The 17,791-nt window shown below is 45.3% G+C and overlaps 1 protein-coding gene across 1 annotated transcript in view; it reads right to left on the reverse strand.

Moving 5' to 3' along the window:
• HDA9 (histone deacetylase 9) overlaps positions 1 to 17,791 on the reverse strand; it is a 102,138-nt gene that overhangs the window by 76,278 nt on the left and 8,069 nt on the right. The gene's annotated exons all lie outside the window — the stretch shown is intronic.

Below are 17,791 nucleotides of genomic sequence, written 5' to 3' on the forward strand. Positions count from 1 at the left end.
CCCAACACAAAAGCCCCAAAATAGGCCAGAAATTGCAACCAGAAAGTGGCAAATTGATCAAAAGCCCCAAATGTTGCAAGAATTGCGCTCTATCTGCAAAAGCCCCAAATTTCACTGCGAAATTGAAGTGTAATCACAAAATCCCCAAATTTCTGCAAGAAATTGTACTGCAAAACTGAAAGCCCCAAATTTCGAGGTTGAAATTGCAACCAGAAAGAGACAAAAGCACAGAAAGCCCCAAATTTTTGGGCTAAACCTTTCAATCTGCCTGCAAATGAACCTTGCAGGTAGATCCCTGCTCAAAAGTCCTGCAAAACTGTAAATTTCCAAGCCCACCTGCAAACAGTACGGCAGTCTGTACGGAGCTGTGCAACTTAGCCTGTACTGTCAAAATCCGTACGGCTGTACGTCTGTGTACGGCAAGCTGGCACAGATGTACGGCGAACGTACGGACTAGCTGCATGTGTACGCCCTGATAGATTGCACAAACTACGAGGCGCCACACGTGTGGTACGGTCGACGATGTACAGCTGATGCAGGCTGATAGTACAGATGGAGCGCTAGTACGGACGACAAGCAGATGTAGTACGTGCTGGAGTAGCAGGGCCGTACGGACCTGTACGGAATGTACGACTGCATGGTGTACGGAGACGAGCTGTACAGCCGTACGGTGCTGCACAGAATGTTTCAAACTGTACGACGTAGGTACGTACGGGGCTGCAGGCTGTACGGCGACGAGCTATACAGCCGTACGGAAGCAGAAGGTACGAGCAGATCTGCAGTTGACAAAGCAATACGGGTGTACACAGGTGTGCGGCAGGTACGGACAACGAGACTGCAGCAGACAGAAGGTACGGCCAGCAAAGGGAGTTCGCGGGAGCTAGAGTCCGGGAGCAGGGAGCAAGTCCAAGAGCACGATCTGCTCTGATACCAAATGTGAGTGTGAGTGGAGAGAGAGCAAGAGAGTGAGCTGAGAGCTTGAAAGCTTTTGAGCTTAGTTGCAATAGAAGAGTGTAAGAGAGTTACAACTGAAGGAGTGAGATAAGGTTTTGTCCTAGTGACAAAACCTTAGTAGTCACTAACCATAGTTAGTGGACTAACTGTGGTTAGGGGGGAAAACCTCTTAAAGAGGGAAAAGTGCCCCTAACTAGCTTCTTAAATTACATTGGTCACTGCTGAATTATATCTATAATTCTAACAGTACCAACTCCAGCGTTGACCTGCAAGCACAGCTCCTACCATCTCTATTCCCAGTTAAAGAAGAACCCATAGTTTAAAGAGCCACCCTGTTCCTCTGTCACACTGCTCCTCTGTTACCAGGTCAACAGCAGCAGATTTTGTTGTTTTTTCTACTTTGATGAGGAGAAATCCTGGTCTCAAGATGAGGGATGCAAGCAACCAAATGGAGCAGAGCCTGATATCAAAGCACTACTGATCAGATCAATGAATCTGAGCTTTTGTTCCTCTCCTCTGAGTATACTAGATCTTTTGTTTCTCTCCTCTGAGCAGTGGATTTTTTGTATGCATACTAGATCTTCCTCTTTGGAGGAGAACATTTTGTTCACTTGGGACTTCATTGGACAAATCATACGATTATAATATAATCAAATATTTCTTTGCCCAAAAAAAAAAAATCTCCTGCCCCTCACATACCCGTAGCACTTTAGGCTCAACTCCCTGTTGCACATGAGACGATGAGGTGGCTCACATGAATAGCAGAAATTCTACAGCATAAACAGGATGTTGAAACATCAGCATAAACAGACAAAGGGAGTTGGGTTTTTCCTTGTGGGAAGAGTTGGGTTGTCCTTGTGGGAAAATATAATCTGACCTGCTGATAAATTTCTCAAGAATGAAGGGTTAAGGTTCAAGCCCCAAGCCCAAGAGAGAATAGGGTTAGCTGCAGGGTCACTAGGAAATTCATAGCAGAAACAAGATGCCAATCATACTTTCCAGCCATACAAGTAACGAAAGACAATACATAAAGAGAAAGGAGCATGCAGCCACGATCACTCTTCAATGATGGACACTCAGCAAAAAAACATACGAGACACATATGGGGCCAAAATGAAGGAGGAAAAAGGAAGCAGTAAAAACAGAGTAATAAAGGATGCAAAGAAAAATATAGAAGAAGTAGATAGAACGTTTCAGATAAAGAAAGAATATGCACAAATGTACAGCCAAACAGTTTCATATAACTAGATGAGTCCAGGAACATGCCCAAACTCATCCTCTAAAAACACAACATAGTGCAGTTTCAATCTCATGATAGTCACTCATAAGGTTGAAAACCATAAACTCCATCATGCATAGCAAGGACTAGCAACTATGACATCGCCACTAACGTCATCAGCGCCCCGCAGTGGGTGTAGACCATAGTATAAACATATGCTCTCACACATACAAATCCACACACCAACACATACTTGAGCATCCATTTATACAAAGTCTTCGTGCTGAGTTTCTGTGGGCACTCCAGAGGTGAAGGACAGACTCAGCCATGACGAAGGCTAGAACTAAAGGAGAAGGCTAATCAAAAGGTAGTCCAAAATCTCTTCGTTCAAGCCACAACTGCTTGTGAAGACTAAACGATTTCATTTTAGTCTCTCCCTGACAAGCATCTGAATCTAGCTGATAGGGGAATGCACCACTTAAGATAGAAACAAGTCTCGCAAAACTAGCAGGCCGCAACATGGACGAAACCTTCACAAGGTGAAATTTGCATGTCCGTTGATACAATAGAAGCATATACCTAAATGAGTCTAGTTGAAAACCATAAACTCCATCATGCATAGCAAGGACTAGCTACTATGACATCGCCACTAACATCATCAACGCCATAGACCATAGTATAAACATATGCTTGTTAGAAATGACCCAACAGAGGGCACGCACAGCGGAAGACTGATAGAATTGCCCAAGAGCTCACATAGTATGGGGTGTGGACTCACAGAATTCTTAACTTAATGTGCATAACATAGATAATGAACCAGCCAGATATAGAAACCACCAAAATAGTATATTTTCTTCCAAAGCTATGGACACAATACAAAAGAGAGAGATCTAGAGTCCCACCAATGGTGTGGTCCTCTGATCTTACCCCAATGTACTTCTACTATCTACCGGATATCTCTAGACTTGAGCCCACGTGCTCCACCTTGAGCATCTGTAAACTTTCTGTCATGAATGACCTTCTCAACCTTGCTGCCCTGTGTGTCAGCCTAGGTAGGCAGCCCCTTTCAAGCTTTGTCTGCAGTATACACAGGTCCTCTTGGTCCTCCTGAATGTAGGCCCCAAGGCAGCTGCTTCACTGCTCCAATCTGCTTGTGAATGGCTGCTCCAGAAGATGAGGAATGAGGGCCTGGAGGCCCTCCTTTTATAGCCCCCAAGGGCTTGCTAACAAAAACCAACCAGCCTGCCCATTCTGACCAACCAGACTGGCCAACCAGTTTGTGGCTGGTCCAGCCCTATAAGGGCTCTCAAACCGGGGCCCTTTGGCCCACTCTTCTAGGGCCTTGGCCCACTCTTCTAGGGCCTTGGCCCTCCAATCAAGGCAAGGGCCCAGCCCTATATAAGGGCAGGTCCCTGCCTACTAGCAGCCTCCTTTGCTGCTCCACCAGGCCTCCATGTGGCCGACCTGATATGCTGGTCTGCCCCGCCCTTCTGCGTCATCTGCCCTGCCAAACAGCCCGCCACGCAGGCACCTCCAGTCTGCCCTTGCCGCCACATGTGCGCCTTTCTTGCAGGCCCATGGATCCTGCTTTGACAGCTGCACCTTTTGGCCTGCCATGCTTTTCCTCTGTCAGCCTTCTGTGTGCTGCCCACATGGCAGCCTGTTTGCTGCCCATGTGACAGCCCCTTTTGCTGTCCTGACCTTGTGAGGTGCTGACCCATGTGGCAGCCCCCTCTCTCCTTTTCTCATGGGCACATGCCCTAGGTCTCCCTCCCCCATGCTATCCTCATATGGGGGCTTACAGATGAGGAGGTGACCTTTCCAACACCCCCTCTCACCGACACATCTTGGCCCAATGCCAACACATCAATGAGGATGCTCCAGTAACTCCCTAGTCGTAGTCCTCTAGAATACTTCGATGTTGAAATCTTTTCCTGGCTTTTCATCCAGTGCCTCCTGCTCCACCGGGTCTGGTTCCACTTATGCACACCATCCTGGTACACAGGTCCATCTCTGGTAGCACCTGGCACCACCTCCTTTAGTCACGTTCCCGCCTTTGAACTCGAGCAATCCAGCCGCCACTATCTTCCAGTTGTCCCCCTCATAATGAGTAAACAACCTGGAGTCTTCCAGGCACCATGCTCTAAGGGTTTGTTTCAACTTTATTTGGCAAGGTTTGCAACAAATGAATATTTCCAGATCACCTAAACCATGAACTCTCACTGAGCTCTCAAGCAGGTACTCTTTTGGCTTCATTACACCTCGTCCATCACCTTCCAACAATCTGCACTCGAGATTTAAAGAAGCACCCACACTTCCCCTTCTGCCTTCGAAGAAGGCCAATTCCTTCCAATCTCGCATTACCTGAGACAAATGAAGAGTAGAGTCTCTCCACAGCATGCTATAAAGGCTCAAATGAAAAACATCAAATACATACCAGTCCGTCGTACTGCCTGTGTGCTTGCTCTGAAAGCAAACCATGCACCTCATCGAGGCACATACCAATAGCCTGTGTAATCCTGTACTGTCCCATCCTGAAGTACAGCATCCATATGAACATGAGACCCCAAGGCACTCCATGGAATCCACACCTCGTGTCAGTGTCAACAGCCACGCACCTGGAAGATATCAAGCACTCCATGCTGTCCTTCACCTTCACAAAGGGATTTGACTCCTCGTCGACCTACATCTCAATGTCAGACATCATCACTGTGGTTTCTAGGTTGGCATATCTGACCTCAATAACACACAGAGATGTCACCAGGAACAACTCTTTGATTACAACATTTGCTTTGGCCTTTTTATCACCCTCTGTATCTGAGTCGGACTCCTTCCTTTTGATTTTCTAATCCGCCTTCTTATTTCTACAGTCCTTCGCAAAATGTCTTGGCGTGTCACAATAGAAGCACTTCTTATTCTGCTTTCTCTTGGAACTATGATCGTCATCAGAGTCGTCTTTCTTGGACTTGCCACCGTTAGGCTTGCCCTTCCCTTTGCCAGCGTAGTCCTTCGCTAGCAGCGCCTTGTCATCTTTGTCATTGTTGTAGAGCTTCTCCCTAGCTTCTTCATGTAGAAGTAATGGACCCAACTCCTCAAAAGTCAAAGTTTGGTCCTCTATCCTGCTGTCACAGTCGTAACAAAGCTTTTGAAGCTCTGAGGTAGCCTCCTCAGTACCATCAAGGCCAAATGGCACGAGTCCACCTTCTAACCAACTGATGCCAGTTGATCCCTCACCACCTTGACCTTCGTCAAGTGTCATGTACCGAATATCCCTCATCCATATCAAGATTGTAGAGCATGATGCTGAAGAAGCAAGATCCGGGATGTGTTGTCTGTCTCGTACAGATCCTTTAGAGTGACCCACGCCTCTACTGAGGTCTCGGCCATCTGGATGTGAGGAAGCATAGCATCTGCCGTAGTCCCTATGATCAATGCCAAGGAATGGGGATCTTTGTCTTCCCAAGCTTCGAGCTCCCCTGTCTGTCCACCATGTCCTTCCGCTTCACCTACACTCCCGTTGTCAATTTCCACAGCTTCCGAGCCACAACAAGACTCCGGATCTTCACCTTCCAGATCGGATAGTTTGACCCATCTAGTTTATATACCTAGATGAATCCAGGAACATTCCCAAACTCATCCTCTAAAAACACAACATAGTGCAGTTTCAATCTCATGATAGTCACTCACAAGGTTGAAAACCATAAACTCCATCATGCATAACAGGGACTAGCTACTATGACATCCCCACTGACGTCATCAGCGACCAACAGTGGGTGTAGACCATGGTATAAAAATATGCTCTCACACATACAAATCCACACACCCACACATACTTGAGCATCCATTTATACAAAGTCTTCGTACTGAGTTTCTGTCGGCACTCCGGAGCTGAAGGGTAGACTCAGCCATGATGAAGGCTAGCACTAAAGGAGAAGGCTAATCAAAAGGTAGTCCAAAATCTCTTCATTCAAGCTACAACTGCTTGTGAAGTCTAAACATTTTCATTTTAGTCTCTCCCCAAGGAGCATCTAAATCTAAATCTAGCTGATAGGGCAACGCACCATTTAAGATAGAAAGAATTATCACAATACCAGCAGGCCGCAACTTGGACGAAAACTTCACAAGGTGAAATTTGCATGTCCGCTAATACGGTAGAAGCATATACCTAGATGAATCTAGGAACATTCCCAAACTCATCCTCTAAAAACACAACATAGTGCAGTTTCAATCTCATGATAGTCACTCACAAGGTTGAAAACCATAAACTCCAGGGACTAGTTTCCCAAACTCTCCAACGTTAGGGATAGTGAAAGAAAGAAATATGGAGGAGGAGGAAGGGAGAGCAGGGTTTGAAGAGGCTAAAGAGGTTGACATCTCTGCTGCTAAACCACGTAGCAAAGTCGAACAAACTCAACCTTCAGTAGACCAGAACTCTGAACGAACCTGACTGAACCTGAGTCACCCTCCTTCTCAAAAGGGCACTGTCCTCGAGTCGTGGAAGTCGATTCCCAAGAGCTTATGAATCAGGGTCGTCCTTCAGCAAGTTCCATGCCTTCAAGCTCCCACACATTTGAGCCTCCTACTTGGGCTCTGATACAATGTTAGAAATGACCCAACAGAGGGTACGCACAGTGGAAGACTGATAGAAATTCCCATGAGCTTACACAGTGTGGTATGGGGTGTGGAATCACAGACTTCGTAACTTAATGTGCATAACATAGATGTCCGGACTTATCAATAGACAATGAACCAGCTAGATATAGAAACCACCAAAATAGTATATTTCCATCCAAAGATATGGACACAATACAAAAGAGAGAGATCCAGAGTCCCACCAATGGTGTGGTCCTCTGATCTTACCCCAATGTACTTCGATATCTCTAGACTCGAGCCCGCATGCTCCAACTTGAGCATATGTAGTCTTTCTGTCATGAATGATCTTCTCAACCTTGCTGCCCTGTGTGTCAGCCTAGGTAGGAAGCCCCTTTCATGCTTTGTCTGCAGTATACACAAGTCCTCTTAGTCCTCCTGAATGTAGGCCCCAAGGCAGCTGCTTCACTACTCCAATCTGCTTGTGAATGGCTGCTCTAGAAGATGAGGAATGAGGGCCTGGAGGCCCTCCTTTTATAGCCCCCAAGGGCTTGCTGAAAAAAACCGATCAGCCTGCCCATTCTGACTGACCAGACTGGCTGACCAGTCTGTGGCTGGTCCAGCCCTATAAGGGCTCTCAAACCGGGGCCCTTTGGCCCACTCTTTTAGGGCCTTGGCCCTCCAATCAAGGCAAGGGCCCAGCCCTATATAAAGGCAGGTCCCTGCCTACTAGCAGCCTCCTCTGCTGCTCCACCAGGCCTCCATGTGGCCGACCTGATATGCTGGTCTGCCCCGACCTTCTGCGTCATCTGCCCTGTCAGACAGCCCGCCACACAAGCGCCGCCAGTCTACCTTGCCACCACGTGTGTGCCTTTCTTGCAGGCCCGTGTATCCTGCTGAAATTTGCATGTCCACATATACGGCAGAAACCAAACAGATTCATATGTAGATAACAGATCCAAGTACAAAACCTTCTCAAATCTGTTCCATCACCTACAGCGAACGATCGCTGATTTAAGGCACAAGGCTCAGACTGTCTGCTGCTCCGACTGTGGTGGAACTCTCCCTAATTACCGCGTGTCTCCGTCAGACTTCAATAGCTGCTCTAGGTGAATCTTTTGCTGTCTTTCTCTGGATCCTCCTGTGCACCACAGTCTCGCTCTCCTGCAGGATGAAGATCAGCCTCTCTACGTGCACCTGGATGGTGATTTGCTCCTGCAAACTGATTGCTGTGAGGACCTCTTCTGCTGCACACAACCACTCCCTGCTCTCAAACAGGCTGCTGGTCTGTACCAAGAATAAGGCTAGAATGCCCAAATATGAAACTGTGCAATGCCCTTGTATCGGGGCCCTTTTATAGGGGCTGGAAGTACCCCTGCTGGCTGATCCAGTCAGCCAGTCAGCTGACCGATACAGCAGACTGACTGATCAGGTATGCAGATCTGCCAACCTAGCAGTCTGTCTGTACGGACGACCTTGCCTGTCTGCTGCCCTGTGCTAGCCCCTGCAGGCTATAAATAGGCCCTGCCTAGCTGGCTTCTGTCCACCTACAGCCAATCTTTTCCAGGCTGCTCTGCCAACTCTTCAGGCCTGCTTAGTCCTTTGGACTGCCCTTTGGCAGCCTTTGAAAGCTATCCCTGTTGCTGCCCTGCCCCAGCCAATTGGCCCTTCTCCTTAGGCCCATGGCTGGCTGCATGCAGCCATGTTTCAGGCCACGAGTGCTGCCCTAAACTGGATATATGCAGAATGATCTGTTGCTGCCCACGTGGAAGCCTTATCTGCTGCCCATGTGGCAGTCTTTCCACCTGCCTCTCCACCCATCCAGATAGCACACTGCATACCTGACACGACCCGGCAGAATCTAACCCTATCACTGACCTAGAATCTCGTCCTCAATACAACCAGAATCATAGCGCAGTTGCCTCGATCCTCCCGACCACCCCCGAGCACGTGGGCTACAGCTCGACTCATCCATAGGCCCGTATCTAACCCAGGCGTCCCATACCACCTGAGCCCATCCAGAGGACCTTCGATACACCACCTATGATCCGCCATGTAGATGGCCAGAGTCCCGGCCTGGGTCCAAGCCCCATCCATCAGTTGAGGAGCGCTCAACTGATCTACACAATAGCACTCGCCCTCCCTCTATATAGAAGGAAACCCGCTATAGATAGCACAATGCTATGAATAGCTCCCTCCATATAAAGCGAGCACTATATATGAATCAATCTCTATATATAGCAATCTCGGCTAAAAATAGCCAATGCTATGAATAGCTCCCTCCATATAAAGCGAGCACTATATATGAATCAATCTCTATATAGAGCAATCTCGGCTAAAAATAGCCATCCAGCCCTATGCTATCCCGTAACCCACATTCACCTGCTATCCAACCCTAGGTACACCATGCACATGACATACTCCCCTTCCTCTAAGAACTCACTCCTGAGTTCACCAGAAAGCCCGAAAACTCTCTGTGAAGATGAGTCCATGCCAATAACTATACTCTGACTATCAGTTTGAGTGTGCTATACTTTCCATGAGATTCAAATCAAAGAAAATCTAAGGCCAAAGCCACAATCTTTGATAACCAACCCAAGGAAAGGAAATCTCTCAATCTAAACAAGGTTACATATCGTCGAGTAGTCTCCTCGAGAAATCAAGTAACGCTTGAATCCACAGAGTTAATTCCGTTGACATATCCGTACACAAGCATGGTAAAATCTATACCTGAAGGTAAATGATTCTATCAACCTTGTCTATTGAGTATCCTTGAACTCAAAATCTTAGGTTGAGATCGAGGAATCATTGTTCGAACAACCCTATCAATTGAATCCCTTGAGGCCAATTTTTGGGTTGCAATTTCTATCAACCCTAATTCTTGAATTACTTAGTATTCAGAAAATCCCTCAACGGAATACCTTTGTAATTCAAATTCTTGGGTTGAAATACATGACAGACTTTCCATCACAGAACCATTAGGTGTCCCTTCATAACTCATGATGGAAGAATCTTCATGGAAGTATCGATGGGCAAAATCCTGACCAAAGATATGGTCCCCTTAATCTATCCTCGAAATGCCCCTACATGAGGATAATCAGTAAAAATTCAGTTGGCTATATCTAGTCAATGGTACTGTTCTAGACATGTATATAGTCAACCATCATAGGAATAACATCCTATGTGATCCAAAGACTACGGAAACATACAATCTGAAATCTCTTAATACAAGATCCACTATCGAATATCCTGTATAAACTTGTGCACAATAAACCACTCCGATCACAGGATCATCCAATTCTTAGGATCTCTTATCTAGGAACATCAAGTTCCAAACAAGGCATTGACAGACCATCATCAGAAGAGATGTGGTAACCCTCCTTGAGATTGAGTCTAGCCTATGGAGCTCCAGGGTTGAACCCAAAAAATACATGGCTTCTCTCACGGTAAAGAATCTTAGTCAGCCCTCGTAAAAAATACAATCAGGTTGCCCCCAATTCAATTCAGCCTACTTGTACTTCACCCTAGAGGTCCTTGGGTATTAATTCACGCTGGATTATACCACCACATCAAAGAATCTTAAATGTAACATACCTTAGTGTCCCATACCACCAAAGTATACTACAAATAAAAAACTCAGTGGACAATATGAGTAAATCAGGTAGCCAATCCCTCTTCAACTCAGATGATCCCAGATTGAGTCAGGGTGGCAAATCCATTCTCAATCCTTTTCTTAATGTGATTATATCACCCCCTTGTGTTACAATACCCCAACCAATAGGTCAAAGAAGAAAACCAGTAGGTAGCATCCCTAACAACTGTTGAATCTTGACTATCCATGACCTCGGACTGAGAATCAGAACGACCCCGCCTTTGGACATGATTCAAAGAAGGTATCTAACAAGACTCATCCTAGTCTAATCAATAAGAACCTTCATATGTCCAAACGGTGACTCCAAGAAACGCCCTAACTCACAATCACATCGAAATCAAAACTTCAAATAGAAACCAAACAGGAATCTACACACCAAGATTCGAGAAAGGGAAATCCAATTGCCTTTGTTAAATCCGGTCTAATATGTAACAAATACTTGGGCACCATCAATGTACCATATATCTAAAAACTTCAAGACAAGAAAAGTATAATTTGAAAAAAACCATCAAATTATAGATGCCACTAGTTACAAATCAAACCCAAATTAACCAAAACCTGGTCAATTTAATAACAAGACAGTTTATAATTCATACAAAATTGGGAAACATCTTGAAACAAACGTGGTTCAAAAGATCTAGTCGAGCCAAAAATAATTGGGTGTCGGTCAAAATTGAGGATTTCAACCTCGTCATCGCTTCTCAATAAGTCGAAAGCGGTACAAAGACTCTAAAACAAGCTGTCTACATTTAGAACAGCATGAACCTTCTTCAATATATTTCTGATACTGAGGGGTTTTATAGTAGTGAAGAGCTGCCTAGAGTTCATCAAGGAATCCATCTCTCGTAGCAGGTCATGAGGTCTACGAGGAATAACCTCCGATGTAGCCTCGTCCTCCATCTCAATAAAACAGTAATCCAACGTAGGTGTCTCGTTACTTAGATGTCCTTCCATGTCTGGAGAATATCTCGCAAGGGACTAGAAGAAAAACAGCTGCGTCCAAACATGTGCTCTTCACACTAGCAAAAGAGAATCTGGTGCTGCATGGAATCAAGGAAGAAGGCGGGTAGAGGACAGCAAGAAAGATGGCGGAATCTGATAGGCTGATCTCAGATGGAAAGAGGGTGGGAAATTCACCTGCATGCGCTGAAGTGCTGAAGTGAAAGAGAGAGAGAAATCCCAGGTATATAAATAGCCAAGAAGGGCCATCAAAAGCTAGGCGAATTTAGGGTGGGTGCTTGATTTAGAGCAAGTGCTTTCCTTGCTAGAGAAAAACCAAAAAAACAACCTGCTTTTTTGTCCAAAAAACAGTCTCGCTTTAATAGATCTAGTTCCGCTTTTCTCCAGCCAGCCAAAAATAGCCAAAACGTGCTAAAATCAGGCCATACACTCCTTCCCAAAGCCAAGCGCCTGCCCCAATCATATCGCCCCTGTCTTTGATGCCCAAATCTCCTAGACAAGCCGTTCTTTGGCTTATGAATGCCCTTTCTTTCCTCCTACTTCTCAACTGCAGCAAATCTAGGTCTCTAGGATAGGAATCTCATCCTTGAGAACCTAGAGCGAATTGTCTTCTCATCACCTACCCTTCTCAAGGAATCACGATTTCCAAACACATAGCAACCAAGAGAGCACACAGCCTATGGACTTCTATTTCTTCCACAAATCTCTCAATCATGAGCGCACATCATCAGCCAACAATTCAGCCCATACATGAGCAGAAATTCAGATTTGCAAGAGCAATCTTAAAAAGCATACCTGGAAGACATCTTTTCTGCATACCTCACGTTGAATTCAATTGTGATAGGACAGCTCTAAAACCAAATGACACCACCCCGCAGGATCTGACCCTATCACTGACCTAGAATCTCGTCCTCAATACAACCAGAATCATAACGCAGGTGCCTCGATCCTCCCGACCACCCCCGAGCACGTGGGCTACAGCTCAACTCATCCATAGGCCCATATCTAACCCAGGCGTCCCATACCACCTGAGCCCGTCCAGAGGACCTTCGATACACCACCTATGATCCGCCAGAGTCCTGGCCTGGTTCCAAGCCCCATCCATCAGTTGAGGAGCGCTCAACTGATCTACACAATAGCACTCGCCCTCCCTCTATATAGAAGGAAACCCACTATAGATAGCACAATGCTATGAATAGCTCCCTCCATATTGACACGTCCCAGCACTCCTGAAACCTCTGATCTGCAAACAAACACAAGAACATACACACACAACGTAAGAAACTTAGCAGGCTGCTCACCACCCAACCATGACATCTACGGGATGTGATCCCGAATCAAGAGATGTCCCCTCCGAGCCACGAGCTCAGCTACTGGCATGAACTCCCAACCAAATCCAAACCAGCCTGGTGTCCCATACCACCAGGTGGCACTGTGAAGCCTGGGATCTGCTACTGGGCCTTGGGCTACGCTAAGATGCAGGCGCGCGTCCGCGACTCAATCCAGGATCAGACCTAGCACCTGGGAACGAAACTTGCTCCCATCAGCTCCCTGAGAAATGAACCCCTGGGCCCCTTTTATAGACTCGGGCCCCAAGCGCCAAAAATAGCAAAGACCTATAACTGGTTCGTACCCTTGTCACTCAACCCGAGAATCAAGCCTGCCTAGCTCTAAGCCTCCCCAAGCTACCTGAGCCAGTCTTGTGTACCCAGTACACGTCAGATACCAATCCGTGCACATGACATACTTCCCCTCCTCTAAGAACTCACTCCTGAGTTCGCTAAGAAACCCGGAAATGTTCTTTGGAGGTTTTGTAATGTCTCCCATGTTGCATCCTCCTCAACACGATCCTTCCACTTGATCTTGTATTCCGTGATAGTTCGATTTCAAATCTATCTTTCACGAAATTCAAGAATACACTCAGGTTCGTGTGGAATAAAAGTCAAATCTGTAACTTCTATTATCTCTTGAGGAGAAACAAGTTGATCATCCGCACCCAATACTTCTTTCAGTCTACTGACATGAAAGACTGGATGTACTTTAACATCAGGAGGCAATTCTAGTCGATATGCAACTGGTCCAATTCTTTTAATGACCTTGAACGGACCACGGTATCTGGGGGATAATTTCGGAACCAAACCAGTACTTAGGCTCTTGGATTCCTTAGGAATTTGTAAATATACCATCGTTCCTTCAGAGAACTCCCTAGGTGAACGATGTCTATTAGCATAAAATCTGTCCCGATCTTGGGCACTTCTAATAGACTCCTTGGCAAACTGCAACATTTCTTGCATGTCTTGCAAGAAGTTCTTAGCAGCATCATTTTGAATCCCTTTTAACCCAACCATAACTGGTGACTTAGGTTGAAACCCGTACATAAGCATAAAGGACTGTAACCAGTACTTGAATGCTTTGCACTATTGTAAGCACATTCTATCATAGGTAGATAATCTTCCCATAAAGACTGTCTCTTAGATACATATGCCCGGAGCATGTCTTCAACCAATTGGTTGACCTTCTCTGTACTGCCATCGGATTGCACATGATCTGAGGAACTCATACTTAGAGTAGTTTCTAACTTCTCAAAAACAAGTGTCCAAAAGTTACTTGTAAAGTTTGAGTCCCTGTCACTGACTATGTCAGAGGGTAAACCATACAGCTTGAACAAGTGGTCCACAAACTCGTGAGCCAGCTGAACAGCTGAAATAGTTGTTCTAGTAGGTAAAAATCTAGCCATTTTTGTCAAACGCTCAACTATGACCCAAATGGAGTCATGACCCTTGCGCGTTCGAGGCAAACCAGTAATAAAATCCATGGAAATACTTTTCCATTTATTACCTGGAATCTGTAATGGCTGTAATAAACCCGCGCTTCTAAGGCGTTCTGCCTTAGTAACCTAACAAACCCGGCAACCTACTACATAGTTCTCAATAAATGCACGCATCTTAGGCCAATAAAAGGTATGCTTCACAAGAGACAGAGTCCGATGTATACCCGGATTTCCAGCACTAGGAGCATCATGACACTCCCAGAGAATCTTGGATCTAAGGTCCAGAACATCTGGCACACAAATCTTTCCATTCCAGAATAGCAAGCCGTTCCTAATCATCCACTGACCTCCCGCCACCTGTACCATAGGTGGCACAATCCCTGAGTCCTGGTCAACCATGGAGCTCCCATCCTGGACTCTCTGCCAATAAGAACTAAAATGTCTATCAGTTGCGTAAAGTCCTCTCAAGGATTGAAATAGGTCTGAGGATATTTCCGTAAATGACATAGCATTTACAAACTTGACTCGACTTAAGGCATCCGCCACACTATTGAACGAACCCTTTCGATAACGTATTTCAAAATCAAAATCTTGCATTAATTTTGCCCATCTAGCTTTCCGTCCCCTCAATTCAGATCCATCACACACATACTTAATTGACTGATGATCACTCAATACAAGAAACTTTGAACCATACAAGTAGTGTCTCCAAACCTTAAGGGCATACACTACAGCATAAAGTTCCTTTTCTAGTGTGGGCCAACGATATTGGGTGACGTCTAGCTTTTTACTCTCAAAAGCTACAGGTCTGCCCTCTTGGAAAACAGCTGCCCCAATCGCAAAATCACTCGCATCGGCCTCTAAAACATAAGGCCGGGTAAGATCGAGTAATGCAAGAACGAGTGCTTCCTTGATAGAAAACTTCAAGGTTTCAAAAGCCTTGTTCATTGCGTCATTCCAAGAGATCGGCTAGGTAGACCTGCGTCCACGACCTTTCAATATGTTTGTCAGGGGTGCCGTGATATGTAAATAATCACGCACAGACTTCCGTAGAAATACCGTAAATCCTAGGAAAGAACGAAGTTGTTTCACAGTCTGAGGAATAGGCCATTCTAAAACCTTCTGGATACGATCCAAATCAATGCTAATACCTTCAAAAGAAATCTTGTGTCCTAAGTAAATGATCTCCTTCATAAAGAAGTCACATTTACTCATCTTGGCATAGAGCTTATGCTGTCTTAGAATAACTAAGACAATCCGGAGGTGTCCTATGTGATCCTCAAGTGTTCGGCTATATACCAAAATGTCATCTAAGAACACGACAACGAATTTGCCCAGAAAATCTCGGAACAAATCGTAACCAAAAGGTAATACAAGAAACTCGTAGTGACCATACCTAGTTCGGAATGCGGTTCTATCTATGTGTTTAGCATAGATTCGGATTTGGTGATAACCCCTACGCAAATCGATCTTAGTGAAATACTTCGCTCCGGCCAAACGGTCAATCAAATCATCGGAACGAGGTAGAGGGTATCGATTCTTAATTGTCACTTTATTCAATCGTTTATAATCTATACACATTCTCCATGTAGAATCTTTCTTCTTCCTTAAGAGGACAGGTGCTCCCCAAGGTGATTTACTTGGGCGTATATAGCCCATATTCAGGTAATCCTGTAGCTGTGTAGCTAGCTCATCCTCCTCAAGCTGGCTCATCCTATATGGTGGTACACTAATAGGTTGAGCCCCAGGGACTAAGTCTATGCGGTGATCTACTGCCCGTTCTGGAGGTAAACCTTCCGTCAGTTGAGCAAGGAATACATCCTTGAAACTATCTAACAACATTCTCAATTCACGGTATTCAAACACACTTAAATCATTCTTGTTATTTACAGAGACAACAAATGAAGAAAGCGGAATCAAAACACAGTGATAGACATCATAATGAGAAGTGTTTAATATATTCTGAAGCTGCATCGCAGATACAATAGGTCCCTGAGAAGAGGGAATATTATCACACTGAATACAAAATTGGGTGTCCTTATCCACAAAAGAAAGGGTATGCTCCGACCATCCAATCCGAATATTGTGGGTTTTAAACCACTCTATTTCGATTAGCAAGTCCACATGCTCCAGGTGCATAACATAGCACGTAAGAGCCCCTGTGTATGCTTGAATCCGGATAGGAAGCGCTTCAATCTTGCGATCCCAAAACTGCTTCCCAGCTGGAAGCTGCACCTCATAGGTGTGATCGCTAGGTATCGTGGACAGCCCCATCTTCTGCACAAATTTGTAATTAACAAAGTTGTGAGAGCTGCCCGAGTCAAAGAGAATGTGAACTCTTTGGTCCCTAACTTCTCCATAAACTCGGAAAAGATCATGGGAACCAAATAACGAAGTATTGAAAGTGCAATTACAAGAAAGTGGGCAGGTAATGACATTTACAGAAATACCTGTCATCGAAACTTGGTTCGCTCCCTTGGCTTTGGTTCCTGGACCCGCCTGGAGCTTCGGTCCCAGCGCTTGCTTTTGATTCTTGCGCTTTGGACACTCATTCTTGGTGTGGCCCCACTCCTCGCAGTAGAAGCAACGTCCTTCCTTCTTAAGCTTCAAGGTACGAAGGAAACAAGCTCGACCATTCTTCGCCTTAGTCAAGTGTTTCTTGGAGGCGTTGTCTATAGACTTCGTCTCCCAGGTACCAGTCGTAGACTAGAAGAACTTCCGTTTGTTCTTCCCACTCGTGTCGGAAATTGTAGTTGTCTTTGCACTGGCCATGGTATCATCATAAATACGCGCGTAATTCATGGCCTCTTGCAACGTTGTACATTTGTTGTTCTTGATCTGCAACTTGTACCAATCTGGCAAACCATCCACAAAGAAACCTAACAAGGTCACTAGATCCATCTTTGTGGCCCTGGTTTGTAGATCTCGACATAGTTTTTTCCATACGTTACCATACGCATACGTCATACGAGTACGGAAGTATGATTGGAGTATGGTTCAGCCCTTGGGGCTGAAACATACGTGACCCTAGTTTTATCCAAAAATTTTCAGAAAAATATAGATTGATCATTGATCATTGTACACATTAAATTGACACAGAGGTATTAAACTGAAACTTGAAACTTGTATAATTGTATTAATTTTAAAGTCGTCAATCATGAGTCATGAGTCATGAGTCGTGAATCGTGATTCTTCATTCATGAAAGACTCCAGCCTCCAGAGACCGTAGTCATCTGGATTCTAGATTTTGATACATCATAGATGGAATCATAGATCATAGATCAATAATCAATACTACACCAAATTTCAAAAGGTCCAAAACATCATGATCAAACTTCAAAGGAAGTAGGTACACCGTATTAGTAACTAAACCAAAACATGAAAGGAAAAACATCATAAAGAAAAGGCTGCCAGTGTGCCACAGCCTCAAGCTGCATCTTCATTCTCATCCTCTTGCTCATCCTCATCCTCATCATCATCTGCATCAATGCCTGCACCCTCCTCATCCTCCTCCTCCTCCTCATCACTATCATCCTCATCTGCCTCGCCATGGAACTCCAAAAGACTAGAGCTGCTTGAAGCTGCAGCAGCATCCATCGTTCCTGTAAGTGTAACAATAGGGGCTGCAATGTCTTCTCCCTCTGTA

Source organism: Dipteris shenzhenensis, chromosome 30 (genome assembly GCF_047967505.1).
Source record: "Dipteris shenzhenensis isolate YYH24624 ecotype China chromosome 30, Dip_SZ_1.0, whole genome shotgun sequence".
Lineage (NCBI taxonomy): Eukaryota > Viridiplantae > Streptophyta > Polypodiopsida > Gleicheniales > Dipteridaceae > Dipteris > Dipteris shenzhenensis.